At 44.4% G+C, this 16,624-nt stretch overlaps 1 protein-coding gene across 2 annotated transcripts in view; it reads right to left on the reverse strand.

Annotated features, from left to right (window-relative positions):
• The window catches only part of IMPA1 (inositol monophosphatase 1), a 29,250-nt gene extending 26,183 nt beyond the window's left edge, over window positions 1–3,067 (reverse strand). Inside the window, exon 1 of one of the 2 annotated variants that reach the window (XM_073631872.1) lies at window positions 2,912–3,067. The gene's annotated coding sequence lies outside the window, so the exon portion shown is untranslated. The remainder of the gene's footprint in view (window positions 1–2,911) is intronic. The other variant, XM_073631873.1, reaches the window with a different exon arrangement.
• Window positions 3,068–16,624: the final 13,557 nt, after the last annotated feature.

Consider the following 16,624-nt stretch of genomic DNA (forward strand, 5'->3'; position numbering starts at 1 on the left):
GACCGAGAGGCAGGCCCGGCAGACCAGCAGACGCATGCACCACTGCGTGCATGTAAGAAGAAACGAGATAAAAAGTAAATACAAAAAATTAGAAATGAAGCTAAAATTGAAAATCAAAAAAGGGAATGAGAAAGGACAATAACTAAGATTATCAAAACAAATAAAAATTAGTATTGGATTGATAATCTTAGTTATTGTCCTTTCTCATTCCCTTTTTTGATTTTCAATTTTAGCTTCATTTCTAATTTTTTGTATTTACTTTTTATCTCGTTTCTTCTTACATGCACGCAGTGGTGCATGCGTCTGCTGGTCTGCCGGGCCTGCCTCTCGGTCTTGTTCGGGAGCTGCGACGCGCACTGCGGACCCCCCCTCCACCCTGTTGTGACGGAGGGTGGGCGGGGTTGTGCTCACTGCGCGTCGACGTCACACATCCCGGCCAGACACGCTGGCGCCTTATAGCGCGGCGTGCCGTCCGAGTGATCACTATCTCCTGGCCCATTGGGGGGTGGTTTGGCTGCCGCCGCCGCCGGTGGAGCCATCACTGGCTTGGTTCCTGGGCTGTCGGCGTCCTCCCCTTCTCTCCCCATCTGTGGGCCAGCGTCTGACGTTGGGGGCATGACTGCGGGGGCTTGACGGCTATGGACCCCATTCCCGCTTGGATTCCGCACCTCGTTTGGTACACACTTGTTTCCACCTTCCTACCTATCACCTATGCATCAATGCATTTTTGGCTGCACACTTTGTTTATCAGGTACACATTTTCTCCTTCATCATTCTTGACTTTCAAACCGTGTTCCACTTTCCCTTCATTACTTTCTTATCCTTGCATTTTTCCTTTTCCTCCTTCTCACTTCTGCTCTTTCTTTTTCTCTTGCCCTTCCTTCTCCATTCTGTTCCTTATCTTGCCCCTCTTGCATCACCCCGCCTATCTTACCTTCTCCTTTTTTTTCCCCCTTTTCATTTTCCTATTCCCATTCCATCTACCTCTCTCATGTTCTCAACCTTCTTTCTAATCACACTAACCCTTTTTTAACCCCCTTCATTCCTTCCCTTGTTCCACATCTCCTCCCTCTCCACCCATTTCCTTCACTTTGCCCCACATCCACTTCACAGCCACTTCATTTTCTTTCCCCTACAGATTTGGTCCCTTTGTTTCACCATCATCTACAACGACACTCCTGCGGGACGTCGTCCGTTCCTGTGTCTTGCCCGTTGCTACATGTCCCCTCAGCTCCTGTGCATGGCATGATTGGCTTGGCCTGTGCGTTTTTATGGCCGCACCGCCACTGTGTGGACCATACATGTAAGTGCACAGGCGGTTCGGGTCCATCAGGGAGGACCCTTCCTGCCTGTTCTGAGTTTTTCTTTCTTTATTTTTTCTCCATTTTTTCCTTTTGTTTTTTTTTGTTTTTTTTTTTTCTTTTTCCCTTTATACTTTTAATTAAATATTTTTTCCTTCAATTTTTAGATTATCACTATGGTTCCTTGCTCCTGATGATAGGTCAAATACCTTGAAACGCGTAGAGCCAATAACAACCTAGTGTACATATTGATGCATTCTACCAGGCCGTTCCATAATAATTTGTTCTTTGCCCCCTATGATCTGCAACCCTCCCTTTTCTTTTTGGTCTTCAACTTTTCCAATTAATCATGTAACCATGCTCTAAATGTTTTTACATTATGTATTATGTATTGATTCCTTGTTGGAACATGTATGTATGTATGTATATCTTTTCTGGTTTCAATGAATTGTAGTAGTTGTACGAATGATTTTATATATAGCATCATGCATTGAATTATTCGAATACAGAAACTCTATAATCATTTGATTCCATTAAAAATTATTAATTTTATTCCCGCTCCCGAATGTCTATATGTAAAGTCCCGCTACCTTTTTTTATTTTCTTATTATTCTTCATTCAACCGGGATGGAGGGGGGGACCTGAACGGCACCCCTATACCTCATATAAAGTCCCACTAATTCCCTCTACCCCCCTTTTTTTTTTTTTCCCCAATTAATATATATATATATATGTTTTGGGGTTCTAAGTAATTTTCTAGCAAAAAAATAAAAAAAATACGATTTTAAATTGTAAACAACAAGTTTGAAAAATAGGCCGGGTCCTTATGTAGTTAAGAGGCTGGAGATTCCCCCTCTCTATTTGTCCTGTTTATCAGGATCATTGAATGTGAAAGTAAAAGAAATTCCCAAATTTTGGGTTGTCCCCAGAAAAGTAATAAGGGGGGAAATCTTCCAATGGGGACACTAGTTCTGGTGACCTGGGGGTCCCCAAAGAGATTCCCCTAATTTGCAGAGATTTCATCTCACTTCCCGTTTGGCTATGGGACAGGAAGTGAAGGGGAAATTTCTGCAATAGGACATAGATGGTGGGAAAAAAAAAAATCTGACAGTGGTTATAACCCTGCCTTGCTCCATCCAACATGAAAAAAAAGGTTTGCCTATAATTCTACTTGAATTGCTGTGTCTGCCTGTCCTATGATCAGATCTCAGACAGGACTATGTCTGCATGGAGTGTGTATGTTCTCCTGTGTGGGATTCCTCCAGGTCCTCTGATTTCCTCCCACACTCCAGACACATACTTGTGGGATAATAGTCTCCTGTCTATAGTCCTTGTATGTGACACAGGGGCCTTCGATTGTAAGCTCTTTGGGTGCAGAGTGTGATGTGAATGTACAGTATTGTCATCTATCACCTGTAATAATAATAATAATATCAGATCTCAGCGCTGAGGTAATAGAGATCATTTCCTGTACAGTGATCGGGCTGTGACCTCACCACACACTCTGTCCCATAGAGCTGTATGTCGGGTGAGGAGATGAATGGTGACAGGACAGCCGCCTGTGTATTCTCTATATACCCGCTACACACAGCGCCCGGTGTACAGCTTACCGGGATAGATGAGACGTTCTCTGCCGCTCTTCTCCTCCTTCCTCTTCTCCGTATACTCTTCACTGTACCATTCCTCCACTGTCACTTCACATCCCACCTCCCTCCGCCCACATCACTAAGCAACCTCATAGAAAACCAACACGTCACTTCCTATGACCAGCTGACACTACAACTCCCATCATCCATTGCGCCTACTTCCTAAAGGGGCGTGTCACATGAGGGGTTATGTGATTGGTGTGTGGGCGTCATATATGCTAATAAAGCTCAGCCAGCTAGAAGGCGAGAGCGTGGTGCGCTCCAGTCAGGTAGAGAGCTCATTACTGCCACTTCTGGCCGGTGTCTGCATGTGCGCTCCCCTGTGTGTGCAGCCTGTACTCTGCTCCAGCTCAGCCATCACTCAGCTGTTTCTGATGGACTTTGAAATACAATAAAATACTTTGTTATATTTTGCTCCTCTATTACTACTGTTCCCTTTCTCGTCCATGTCTCACTTATACTACAAATCCTATTATTTGGAATCATATAGCTCTTCCCATATGACAGCTACTGATCAGCACAATATAACAGCTGTTACACGCCTTTAAAGTAGAACTATAGACAAAACCTTTTTTTTTTATTTTGGATAGAGTAAGGGAGGATTATAACCCCTGTCATTTTTTAATTTTTGCCCCATCAGTGTGCCATTGGGGAGATTTCCCTTCACTTCCTGTCCCATAGCCAAACAGGAAGTGAGAGGAAATCCCTGAAAATTAAGGGGAATTCCTTGGGGCCCCCCGGTCACCAGAACTAGTGTTCCCATTGGAAGATTTCCCCTCTATTATTTTTCTGGGGACAACCCAAAATTTGGGATTTTGTTTTTATTTAATGATAATGATAAACAGGACAAATGTTGCCACCCCCATGCTTCACAGTAGGTATGCATACCTCCCAACATTTTGAGATGGGAATGAGGGACATCTACTAACAAATGTATGTAGGCATAGGACATGCCCCCTGCCACACCCCCTTAAAGGAGAATCAACAAAAAAAAGGTTACTTAAATCCACAAGGACTTTTTTTTACCACTACTATTCCTTTATATTGGCTTTTAAAATGTACAAATGCTGCAATTTAGAAATTGGATGAAAGGTTTAGCACTGTGAAACACTTTTTGAAAGATAAAAAGTGCATTTTATACAACTATATAGATCAGATCAAAATGAGGGACAAATGAGGTGTAATGAGGAACAGAGGGACATTGCTCCAAATCAGGGACAGTCCCTCCAAATCAGGGACAGTTGAGAGCTATGGGTATGGTGTTCTTTGGTTGCAACTCATTCTCTCTCCTCCAAACACGACGAGTTGTGTTTCTACCAAACAGTTCTACTTTGGTTTCATCTGACCATATGACGTTCTCCCAATCCTCTTCTGGATCATCCAAATGCTCTCTAGCAAACCTCAGACGGGCCCGGACATGTACTGGCTTAAGCAGGGGGACACGTCTGGCACTGCAGGATCTGAGTCACTGGTGGCGTAGTGTGTTACTGATGGTAGCCTTTGTTACGTTGGTCCCAGCTCTCTGTAGGTCATTCACTAGGTCCCACCGTGTGGTTCTGGGATTTTTGCTCACCGTTCTTGTGATCATTTTGACCCCACGGGGTGAGATCTTGCATGGAGCCCCAGATCGAGGGAGATTATCAGTGGTCTTGTATGTCTTCCATTTTCTAGTTATTGCTCCCACAGTTGATTTCTTCACACCAAGCTGCTTGCCTATTGCAGATTCAGTCTTCCCAGCCTGGTGCAGGTCTACAATTTTGTTTCTGGTGTCCTTCGACAGCTCTTTGGTCTTCACCATAGTGGAGTTTGGAGTGTGACTGTTTGAGGTTGTGGACAGGTGTCTTTTATACTGATAACAATTTCATACAGGTAATGAGTGGAGGACAGAGGAGCCTCTTAAAGAAGAAGATACAGGTCTGTGAGAGCCAGAAATCTTGCTTGTTTGTAGGTGGCCAAATAAATTCTTTAACAAATCAGACAATGTGATTGTCTGGATTTGTTTCCACATTTTGTCTCTCATAGTTGAGGTATACCTATGATGACAATTACAGGCCTCTCTCATCTTTTTTATGTGGGAGAACTTGCACAATTGGTGGCTGACTCAATACTTTTTTGCCCCACTGTATGTCAAAGAAATAAAGGGCAATACATAATGCTCTCCGCATATATAAAATTTAAGAGCAATGAAAAATAGATAAAACTCACAAGAATAGCACTTAGACCAAGTGCTAGGCGATACAGCGTGTAAACAGACAATCAGCGATGGCTGCGGGTGACATCACATCCATCCGTACGCGTTATGTCCCCTATGGACAGGACTTTGTCAGAGGATCTAAGTGCTATTCTTGTGAGTTTTATCTATTTTTCATTGTTATTACATTTTATATATGCAGAGTGTACTATGTATTGCCCTTTATTTCTTTGACATATGTGACTCTGGAGCGGACAGTGCTGATCATTTCATTCAAGAGTGGACGGTTTAGGATGTGTGTGCTGGCTTCATCATTTGATACCCCAAGTGGGAAGGCGCATGTGATCCTCTATAATCAAAAGGTCCATACAGTGAGGTGAGCGGCCATCTTCTACTCTGGTGGAGGTTTTGATATTCCCACGAAGTCACCTGCGTGCTATTAGTGATAGTTCATTGCGGAAGGCTGCACGGATTGTCTTTTTTTTTTTTTTACTACATTTTCTGCTTTGTATTTTGAATTTATTTAGCGCTGCACTACCTGTTTTAGTATTTCCCTTTGTATGTTATTTTATATATACTGTGATTCTGTACTTGCCAAATATTCTGAAGAAATCTCCCTCCACTAAGTCTGGCTGCATCCATTTTAACTGTGGGCAGCTGAAGCTGCTGCCTGTTCCCTTCCTGGATTTACACAGACACACAGAGGCACACCTCCAGCTCTGCAGCTCTCATTGGCCCTCTTATGACTCACCCCCCTCCCTTCCTGGCAAACTCTCACAAGAGTGAGAGAGAGAGCTGTGCATGATGTCATAAGCCTAGGCTAATGACCAGACAAGAAACAGGAAGTGGGCTGTATAAGGTATTTACTGGCAGAAAAAAATGTTTTACTATCCAAAGTTAAAACAACAAGGGCAGAAGATTTAATAGATGGAAAGTTGAAAAAAATGACTGAAGTTCCACTTTAAGTCATCATCAGTGTAGTGTATAGAAACAATCTTGGGTGTTTATAAAGTGGGTTATAGCCCCCTATTAGAATCCCCCTGGGGCACAACAGTGACAGTGGATTTTGCCCGATCAAAGACAGGTACAGGAATGTGTTGATGTTGGCAGTTGATGATGATGACGGTCAACCGGACCCTCCTTCCTCAGTACATTCCCTCCCACCCTGGCCTCTGCATTAACGCACATGCATAGCTCCCAACTGTCCCTGATTTTGAGGGACTGTCTCTGATTTGGAGCAATGTCCCTCATTTTAGTCTGATCTATATAGTTGTATATAAAATGCACTTTTTATCCATCAAAAAGTGTTTCCCAGTGCTAAACCTTTCATCTGATTTCTAAATTGCAGCAGTTATACATGACAAACGCCAAAATAAAGGAATAGTAGTGGTAAAAAAGCACTTGTGGGTTTAACCAATCTTGTTTTTTTGTACAATTCTCCTTTAAGGGGGCGTGGTAGGGGGTGTGTCCTATGCCTGCATACTTTTGCTGATAGGTGTCCCTCATTCCCATCTCAAAAAGTTGGAGGTATGCACGTGGCTGAGGAGTTCAGACATGAAATATGAAAAAAGCATATCCCTCTATAGCAGGGGTGCACAAGCTGTAACTTGCAGGCCACAAGTGGCCCTCAGGGCCCTCTGATGTGTGGACCTCAACCTGAAACATGGGAAGTGCATTTCCTTCCCCCGGGTCAGCAATCCATTGATCACGATCTGTGTTTGCTGACCTGCCATCCCGGAGCATCAGAGTGCATGGAGCAGGCACCAAACAGGCAGCCGCGGAGGGTCCAGGAGCCACATGCCAATGCTTCCTCTGTAATGCCGGCTCCTGTCCCAGGCAGAGTGATACCAAGTGCATTTCACCTGGACCCTTTCTAGCAGCCTGGAGAGTGATGTCAGTAGAAACTGGAAGAGAAAAAGAAGGTCAGCGTATAAAAGGACACTTACCTGTCCAGGGATCCCTCACTGTCCTCACCTGGGCATGTTCTTCACTAGCCTTCAGGTTCCCAGTGCCGGCATCCTAACTACAGGCAGCCAGTTATGCTGCTTTAGGCTTCACAGCTGGCTGCCCACTGCGTATGCATGACCCGTGCTGCACTTTGTGAATGGTCCCATAGTCTTTTGGGACCTATGACAGGTCCCAGATCATTGTGGGGAGGGAGGAAGGACAACTTCTGCTCAGATCGCCTAAGCAATACGAGCAAAAATGTGGGAACAGGTACCTGTTAAAACTAGGTACCCGCCCCCCAAAAAATGACATGCCAAATATGAAAAGGGGGACTTACAGCAGAACTTTTGGGTGAAGTTTCCGCTTTTAGGTGAAGTTCCACCTTAAAGAATAAGTTCATCTTCGTAAAAAAATTTATAAATTCACATCTTTTTAAGGTAAAAAAAAAAATGCATTTATTATTTCTTTTACTAGGAGCCTGTAAAGCATTACATCTGCAATTAGCAGATGGTGGGTCCAATGCAGGTCTCCTGAACACTGTCAGTGAAAGCTGTCTGCTTGTACAGACAGGCAGTTACAAAATGACAAGAAGAAACTGTAAACTACCAGAGCACTTAACAGCGCCCTGGTAGTTCATTGAGAACTACAAGCCAACAGCTGTAAAGGCTGTTGGTAGTTGTAGTTCTCCCATTCACAGAACTGTGCTTGAATGACATGGCCGGGTGCTTGGAGACCCGCATGGCAGTGTTTTTTGTTTTTTGTTTTTTAATGCAACAGCAAGTTCGGGGAGAAGATCCCCAACTCACTGTTATTAGAGGCGGCGGGTCGGGGAGAGGCAGCAGCAGTGAGAACAAATGGGTTGGAACCTGTAACATGTTCTCAAAGGTATTTATAATGTTTTTTTTATATCTATACAAAAATTTTTGCCTTTCGCTTCAGTTTTAAACTGAATGGGTTGTTTTACAAGGTGATTGTAAATGATCACCTTGTAAAACAACCCATTCAGTTTAAAATAGAAGCGAAAGGCAAAACATTTTTGTATAGATATAAAAAAAAACATTATAAATACCTTTTTTCCTTTTTTTTTATAAGTGATCACATTCCCTCTGTTCTCAGCTGCATAAGAGCTGGGGGGAGGAGAAGCAACTGCACACTGAGCTTCCCAATGAACGGCTGTGCAAGGGGGGCGTGTCAGGACAAGTCTGATCATTGAAGGAGAGTTCCCAGCATAGCTAAAGAAGTGACCACAGTGTCCTCTCCTGCTTAGTGTGGTCAGTTTTTAATGGAAGGGTAAGGGGACTAGCATGACCACCACCAGGGATTTCACATATAGGACGCAATACAAAGAGAACAGGATACTTGCTCATACAAGTACAGCAGGCACATATCAGGAATGTGAAATGTTGGGGTAACAAACGATTTAAAGCCCAAAAATCGAACTTCTGCTTTAAGTGATGGCGACCTCCTGACATGCCACATTTGGCATGTCATTTTTTTTGGGGGGGGGGGATACCCTCTTTTTAGAGGCATCCACCTCCCACTTCCTCCCGGGGCACCGCGGAGCCGGAAGGAAGTTCACTTCTCCCCCCCTCCCTCCCTGCAATCTTCTGGGACATGTCACAGGTCCCAGAAGATTGCCCGGCCATTCACACCGCGGCTCGCGCATGCCGGGCGCCCGCAGTAAGAATGCTGGCGCAGTGGAGAGGAGGGGGAGAGGGGGGGGCTTCTTACGCCCACATCGCTGGACCGTAGGACAAGTGAGTGTCTAATTATTAAAAGTCAGCAGCTACACTTTTTGTAGCTGCTGACTTTTAATTTATTTTTTTTCGGCGGTACTCCGCTTTAAGCACAGTAATACATATAAATTGCTGAACTGCAGGAGTTACCACTTTAAATATGTATTGCCAAAAATGTCCACCAGATGTCCTCACTGGAGCAAAAAATTCTAAATCACAGCCCTAGGGGAAGTTATTTCTACATAACTTATAACTTATACAGCATAATAACCAGATAGATAAGACACTAGGAAAATCAGTGATGAAATATATATAACTACTCTTGAAAATGTTCCTCCCCCTCCTCATACCTATCCTGCCTACCCTGTATAAAAAAAGATCTCTGTACTTACCTTTGATCCTCTCGGGTCCAATCGTGTGATCCTACAGCTCTGGCTCCCCTGTGTCTGTGAGGGGTGGCTGCAGGGGAGAGGAGGGAGCACCAACAATGGCTGAGCCATGGAAGCCTATGGATGATGTCACTGCTCCAGGAATTCACAGCCGTTGTTGAGCCCCCCCCCCTTATACAGGGGAGTGGATCTGCAGAATCATGTAACCAGACTGTAATCTTTTTTACACAGGATAGGTAGGAGGAGGGGGAGGGGAACACTTTTAAGAATAATTATAGTTAGGCTTTTCTTCCACTTTAAGGGCCTATATTGATGGGCTTTTTTCACTTCAAAATGTCTTTCCAGACCCATACAGGCCCATACCTCCCAACATTTTGAGATGGGAATGAGGGACACCTACTAGCAAACGTATGTAGGCACAGGACACACCCCCGTCACACTTCCTTAAAGGAGAATTAACAAAAAAAAGTTCAATAAATCCAGAAGGGCTTTTTTTTACCACTACTATTCCTTTATATTGGCTTCTAAAATTTAAAAAGTGCATTTTATATACACCTATATAGATCAGACCAAAATGAGGGACGAATGAGGGAGAAAGAGGGACAGAGGGACAGTGCTTCAAATCAGGGACAGTCCCTCGAAATCAGGGACAGTTGGGAGCCTAGGGGAATGTAAAACCCGACTGAAGCGAGTCAAAAGCAGGTCAGAAGGAGGTCACCTGCAGGTATAATGCAGGTATAATTCCCTTATCTATGAATTATGAATGATATCAGATCTCAAACTGATGTAATCAACACAAGCCTCAAGTCCCTTGACACCGGCCCTGAATGTTTCCGGTTTGATGCTGGGGTGCTGCAGGAAAGCAGAAATGAGATGAAATGAAGTGCTAATTTCTCATCAGTCTTGTAGACATATGTATCATTAACTCTCGGTGGAGCTGCTAGTTTAAAGCGGGCTGTTAGCTTCACTCTCGCTACCTCTGTTTCACCGGCACCGGGTCTAGGGTCCCGTTGAGTTTACCTCTGGACGATATAAGCACCAAACACTTGAGTATATTTTCCAATGCTTTAATGAACCAGTAATAAAGGAAGTAGCAGGAAAGAGGCAGAAGGAAAGTTGCAGGAAAGCTCAAATACCTTTCCTTAGTATTCTTTAGAACATTCTCTGGAATTGAACACTTGTAGCTGAATGCACTCCCCTTGTGGGATTCAATCTTTGCCCGCCTGGATAGGCCTCTCTCACTTGCCTAGCAGCCAGTACGTAGCACAAACAAAAGTCTCTGCCACAGACTTGTTTGGAATAAAACCCGTACGATCCTCTGCCACAGGATGTATTGCTTTGCAATGAATGTCAGACACAGTACTTGAACCTTTAAGCCAACCCGGCAGTACTATACAGTAAGATTACTTCGGGATACGTCCTCCAACCGAGTCACCAGACCCCTCTCCAGACCAGCACTCTGCATGATCCTTCCATGACGGGTCCTCCCCTGGGATCTCCTCGGCTGTCCAGCTTCTTCACTCAGGATAGACAGCTCAGGACCATTCCTCTGCTGCTGTGGTAGGCCCCAGACAGGCTTCTGGGCCCACCCACATGCCGCAGCGATGTGGGCCTCTGGAACGGAGGACCACGAGGTGGTACTCTTAACACATACCTGTCGGCAAAGAGGGCCAGCAGGTGGCTGAAAAACGATCCCCTAAACATGGCGTCTTTCCCATAAATACCCTCTCCCAGAACGCAACTCGGAGGACCACCTCCACCGAGTTGTCTCCGGGACAGAGGAGCATCTATACACTTCAACATGTTGCCTTTCCAACACCAGCCAATGGTGACAACCACACCCATCGGCGTAGTGTGGAACTACACGCAACTCAGCCAAGCTGGAACAGAGGCAAATCTAACTTCACCTAACAAGTAACCCACAAGATTTACCTATCAGCGGTAGATTAAAAATCTACCAGCGCTATACATATATAAGAATCTGATTTACCCAGGGCATAGACACAGAGAGATATCTAGATATCCTCGGAGCATAGCAAGTAAAGAGTTAGACCCAGCAATCTATCTGCTAGTGCAGTGCAGGAATCAGCTGAGTTCCTGGTGATGAGGGAGCTGGTGATGCACACTGACTGGTATTCAGGACGACCTTGCTTTGTTCTGTGCACATAGATCCTTTGCAGACTACTGTATGTCCAACAAAAGTTTTCCAAAATGCAAGAAATATACCTCCCTTAAACAGAATTTAAAGTGATTCTAAAGGCTCAAGGCTCCGCCCCTCATACTTACTTGAGCCCCATCTCGATCCAGCAATGTGCATGAGAGCAGCAGCTCTTCCGCGTCTATCTCTTCTCATTGGCTCACACAGCAGCAGGAGACATTGACTGCTGCTGTCAATCACAGCCAGTGAGCCAATGAGGAGAGACCGGGAACGGGGTCGAGCCACGCTCCATGTGTAAATGGACGCACAGAGCGTGGGTCAGGAGCAAGAGCACTCGGAAGGGGGGTGGAGCCAGGACTTCTGGCGGGGGACCCAAAAAAAGAGAATCAGGGATGCTCTCTGCAAAACCTTTGCATGGAGCAGGTAAGTATAACTTTTTTAATTTATTTTCTATTTTTTTATTTAGAATGACTGTATCTGAGCACCACAAACTGAAAATACAGTGGGACAAAAAAGTATTTAGTCAGCCACCAATTGTGCAAGTTCTCCCATTTAAAAAGATGAGAGAGGCCTGTAATTGTCATCATAGGTATACCTCAACTATGAGAGACAAAATGTGGAAACAAATCCAGACAATCACATTGTCTGATTTTTTAAATAATTTATTTGCAAATTATGGTGGAAAATAAGTATTTGGTCAATATCAAAAGTTCATCTCAATACTTTGTTATATATCCTTTGTTATCAATGACAGAGGTCAAACATTTTCTGTAAGTCTTCACAAGGTTGTCACACACTGTTGCTGGTATGTTGGCCCATTCCTCCATGCAGATCTCCTCTAGAGCAATGATGTTTTGGGGCTGTCGCTGAGCAACACGGACTTTCAACTCCCTCCAAAGATTTTCTATGGGGTTGAGATCTGGAGACTGGCTAGGCCACTCCAGGACCTTGAAATGCTTCTTACAAAGCCACTCCTTCATTGCCCGGGCAGTGTGTTTGGGATCATTGTCATGCCTAAAGACCCAGCCAGGTTTCATCTTCAATGCCCTTGCTGATGGGAGGAGGTTTGCACTCAAAATCTCACGATACATGGCCCCATTAATTCTTTCATGTACATGGATCAGTTGTCCTGTTCCCTTTGTAGAGAAACAGCCCCAAAGCATGATGTTGCCACCCCCATGCTTCACAGTAGCTATGGTGCTCTTTGATTGCAACTCAGCATTCTCTCTCCTCCAAACATGACGAGTTGTGTTTCTACCAAACAGTTTCATCTGACCATATGACGTTCTCCCAATCCTCTTCTGGATCATTCAAATGCTCTCCAGCAAACCTCAGACGAGCCTGGACATGTACTGGCTTAAGCAGGGGGACATGTCTGGCACTGCAGGATCTGAGTCCCTGGTGGCGTAATGTGTTACTGATGGTAGCCTTTGTTACTTTGGTCCCAGCTCTCTGCAGGTCATTCACTAGGTCCCACCGTGTGGTTCTGGGATTTTTGCTCACCGTTCTTGTGATCATTTTGACCCCACGGGGTGAGATCTTGCATGGAGCCCCATATCGAGGGAGATTATCAGTGGTCTTGTATGTCTTCCATTTTCTAATTATTACTCCCACAGTCGATTTCTTCACACCAAGCTGCTTGCCTATTGCAGATTCAGTCTTCCCAGCCTGGTGCAGGTTTACAATTTTGTTTCTGGTGTCCTTCGACAGCGCTTTGGTCTTCACCATAGTGGAGTTTGGAGTGTGACTGTTTGAGGTTGTGGACAGGTGTCTTTTATACTGATAACAAGTTCAAACAGGTTCCATTAATACAGGTAATGAGTGGAGGACAGAGGAGCCTCTTAAAGAAGAAGATACAGGTCTGTGAGAGCCAGAAATCTTGCTTGTTTGTAGGTGACCAAATACTTATTTTCCACCATAATTTGCAAATAATTTTTTTCAAAAATCAGACAATGTGATTGTCTGGATTTGTTTCCACATTTTGTCTCTCATAGTTGAGGTATACCTATGATGACAATTACAGGCCTCTCTCATCTTTTTAAGTGGGGGAACTTGCACAATTGGTGGCTGACTAAATACTTTTTTGCCCCACTGTATGCTATTTAATTCAGTTTTATTATTTAAAGCAAATACCCCCATCCATCCATGCCTCCATGCTTTCTTTTGTTGAGAAATCACTTTAAAAAGCACCCCTAGCATTTCCAGCCATGGCCATTTTAAGTAAGGACAATTGATTCATGTAGCATTATATAGTTACATAGTAGTTGAGATTGAAAAAAGACACAAGTCCATTAAGTCCAATCTATGTGTGATTATATGTCAGTATTACATGTCCTTACAGTGTGCATTATTACATTACTTCCTGGAATCTATCTGCCTTTAGCTCAGGCATGCCTTCAGGAGGGTGTGCTTAGCTGAGAAAGCCCCTCCTCCAGATGAAAGGAAAAAAATGCCAATTAAGACTCCTGGGACATCATTTTGGCCTAGGCCAGAAACCAGGAAGCAACTGAAGAAGTTTAAAGTAAGTAAATATGATATACCTTTTTACTATTTACTAATGCTAGCAGCACGAGGGTTAAAAATAGCTGATGTTGATTTAAAGTGTTGATTGAAACTGCTTTAGGATGAGCAATCTGTTCTATGTTGAGCTTATTTAATTACCTTGTCCAGAAGGAATTTTCACTGTTTGGCAAAATTACAAATAAATCTGGAAAATTGAAATAAACTCCTAGTAGATTGTCTCTCTACCCTCTCGCATATTGCAGTGGATAGTTGCAAGTCTGGGGCACAGCAGCGGCAGCCGCTCATGCAGGGCGCAGGGGCGCTGCCCCCCTTATCCATGCGCCCATCCCCTAATCTACATGTATGGCGCTGGACGCATGGATTCCAATGTATTTTGGTTTTTTTCCGAAGCCTGTGATTAGAGCCTGAGGCTCTAATTGGCTTTAAAAAGGGTGGGCTCAGGGTACAGAGCACTGCGCCTGGAGCCCACTCAGTTGTGTGACATTAGCAAATTAATATTCACTAATGTCTTCCTGTTTCTCCTCCCGGCCAATCAGGAAGTGGGTTCTATGACCCGATTGGCCATGAGTCCTAAGTCCTGATTGGCCGGGATGAGAGGCGACCGCTGGGATTCGGGAGGAGACATGGGTGGAAGCCGCCGAAGCTGCGACCTGGATGGGGTAAGTGCGGGGCTGGCGGGGGGCCTGGCTAGCGACCAACGGGGGGGGGGGGGCGATCAAGCTTGGGGGGGCTGCCCCTCCCAAGAAAATTGAGCACCAGCCGCTATTGGGGCACAGATCTGTTTCACAGCATGACCAGGAAAGGGGGTTTCACATAATCATAGTAAAATATATGTAACCAGAAAGCTTCTGTTTTCCCCGCATCTTGTATGCACAGGATTGTCTTTAGTGGGTTAGACTTTAATCCTAAAATTAGAACAAATATAAAAAATCACAAGGGAGGTATTTACAACTAATGTGAAGTGTCCCTTTGTGCTGCGGGGGCCTTTTAAGGTGTCTCCTCATCCTGGAACACTATCACACTGGCAGCCAGATATCTGAATTAACATTTGGGGGTTACAGTGTGACAAAACAATCTCATAGCCCTCTCCTAAGGAAGTGCTCCTCTGGTATTCTGTGGTCTGTATGTGCCTGATGTATTACAATTGGAAAGTGACTAGGGACATGGGAAGAGATGGGGGCATCCCACTGGAACTGAAATACTCTGATAGCAATCAGGGAGGTGATTTCCACAGTGGTTGGGTCTTAAGGGAACAGCTGTATGTTATTAGGCTCCAGCCTGGCTGCCCACACCCCGGTTCTGACGGTTGAGGGATGGTCTCCAGGTTGCAGATCCTCATGCGGTGTGGCCTCTCTAAGCTGCTAAGGGAGAGAACCTGAAGAATTTATACCCACTGGGCATGTCCAGAAACGCAGGGGTTGCGTCTACACTTGCAACTGAGCATGGTTAGTAAATGGGCACTCTGCTACAGCAATAATTGGACCCATTGCTGTAGTAACCAGATGGATGACACCATAGAACAAAGAGTAGCAGTATGCCACTAGGAGGCTGCAGACTTTAACTGCAGTAGAGAAAAATCAGTTCCCCTGTTCTGTCAAACAGAGTTGTGCTATGTAGTATAGCTGTGTAAAACTCAGAACTGAATGGACAGGGAAACAAATCCAGGTAAGCAGCCACCATATACAGTGTAATGGAAATTTGTAAGTTCTGTATATAATTGTATTGTATTTTGTATGTATTGCACACGGCCCTCACTGTGCACACAGCACTAATAATGTTTTCAGTAAATGTTTACATTCTTTTGAGTCCTGATTAGAATAAGCCTGCCTATGTAACGCCCCTTGTTACGATAAACCTACAATTGTAATATTAATGTGATACCTACGTAATCATGTGCATAAAAACCTTCAATTGCGTCATAATAAGGCAGAACAGTAATTTGGAAAGATGCTGAGCGTATCTTTTGTGTCTGTTCCCTACTGCAGTAGTTATTATTAATTTGGAACCACTAATCAATATGAGGATAGGAGTTGCCTATCATCAATTCAACCGAGTCAGCATGGCGAGCCAGCCAGGAGGGGATTCCAGGTGACCCTGAGTATCCGAAACGAGGAGCTTGAGACGATCCGGGAATTTCTGATAATCACCTGGCTGAGGTAAGCCTTTTGCTTACATTTGAGTTATCAGACTTCCTTGATCGGTAAGGCATTTTCGGGACAAAGGGTACCTATTTTACTCCCCTTAATCGAACTGTATTGATTGGTGGTTATATGTTATGTTGTCCCTGTCTATTGTCCATTGGAGTGTTATAGATAAGAAAGGGAAGAATAGTGCTGTTCACAGGTATATGTAGTACATATGCTAGATAAAGTAGTTTAGAGGCAAGAGGGTATAGGCACACGTAGAGAAGAGAGAAGACTGGCCAGTCATTATGGGCATTGAATTAAGTAAGGGAATGAAGGGTAAGAGACCCTCAAAAATGCCCAGCGCAAGAGGAGCGCTACATATGAACCAAAGGTGTGGTTCTGCCTATACTGAGCCCCTAGATTAATGGTTAGAGTGGACAGGGATCCACATTGGGTAACTGGGTTACCAAGGTCCACAGGGACTAAGAATCGTGCAGAGTAAATAGCTAAAGAAACAGTTATCTATGTGAGCAGGATGGATCAAGGGTGACATTAACGCTAGACAGAAAGGGACATTTTCATGTTAAGTTGTGGGATGAATTTGGAG

The sequence above is a fragment of the Aquarana catesbeiana genome, linkage group LG05 (genome assembly GCF_042186555.1).
Source record: "Aquarana catesbeiana isolate 2022-GZ linkage group LG05, ASM4218655v1, whole genome shotgun sequence".
Taxonomy (NCBI): domain Eukaryota; kingdom Metazoa; phylum Chordata; class Amphibia; order Anura; family Ranidae; genus Aquarana; species Aquarana catesbeiana.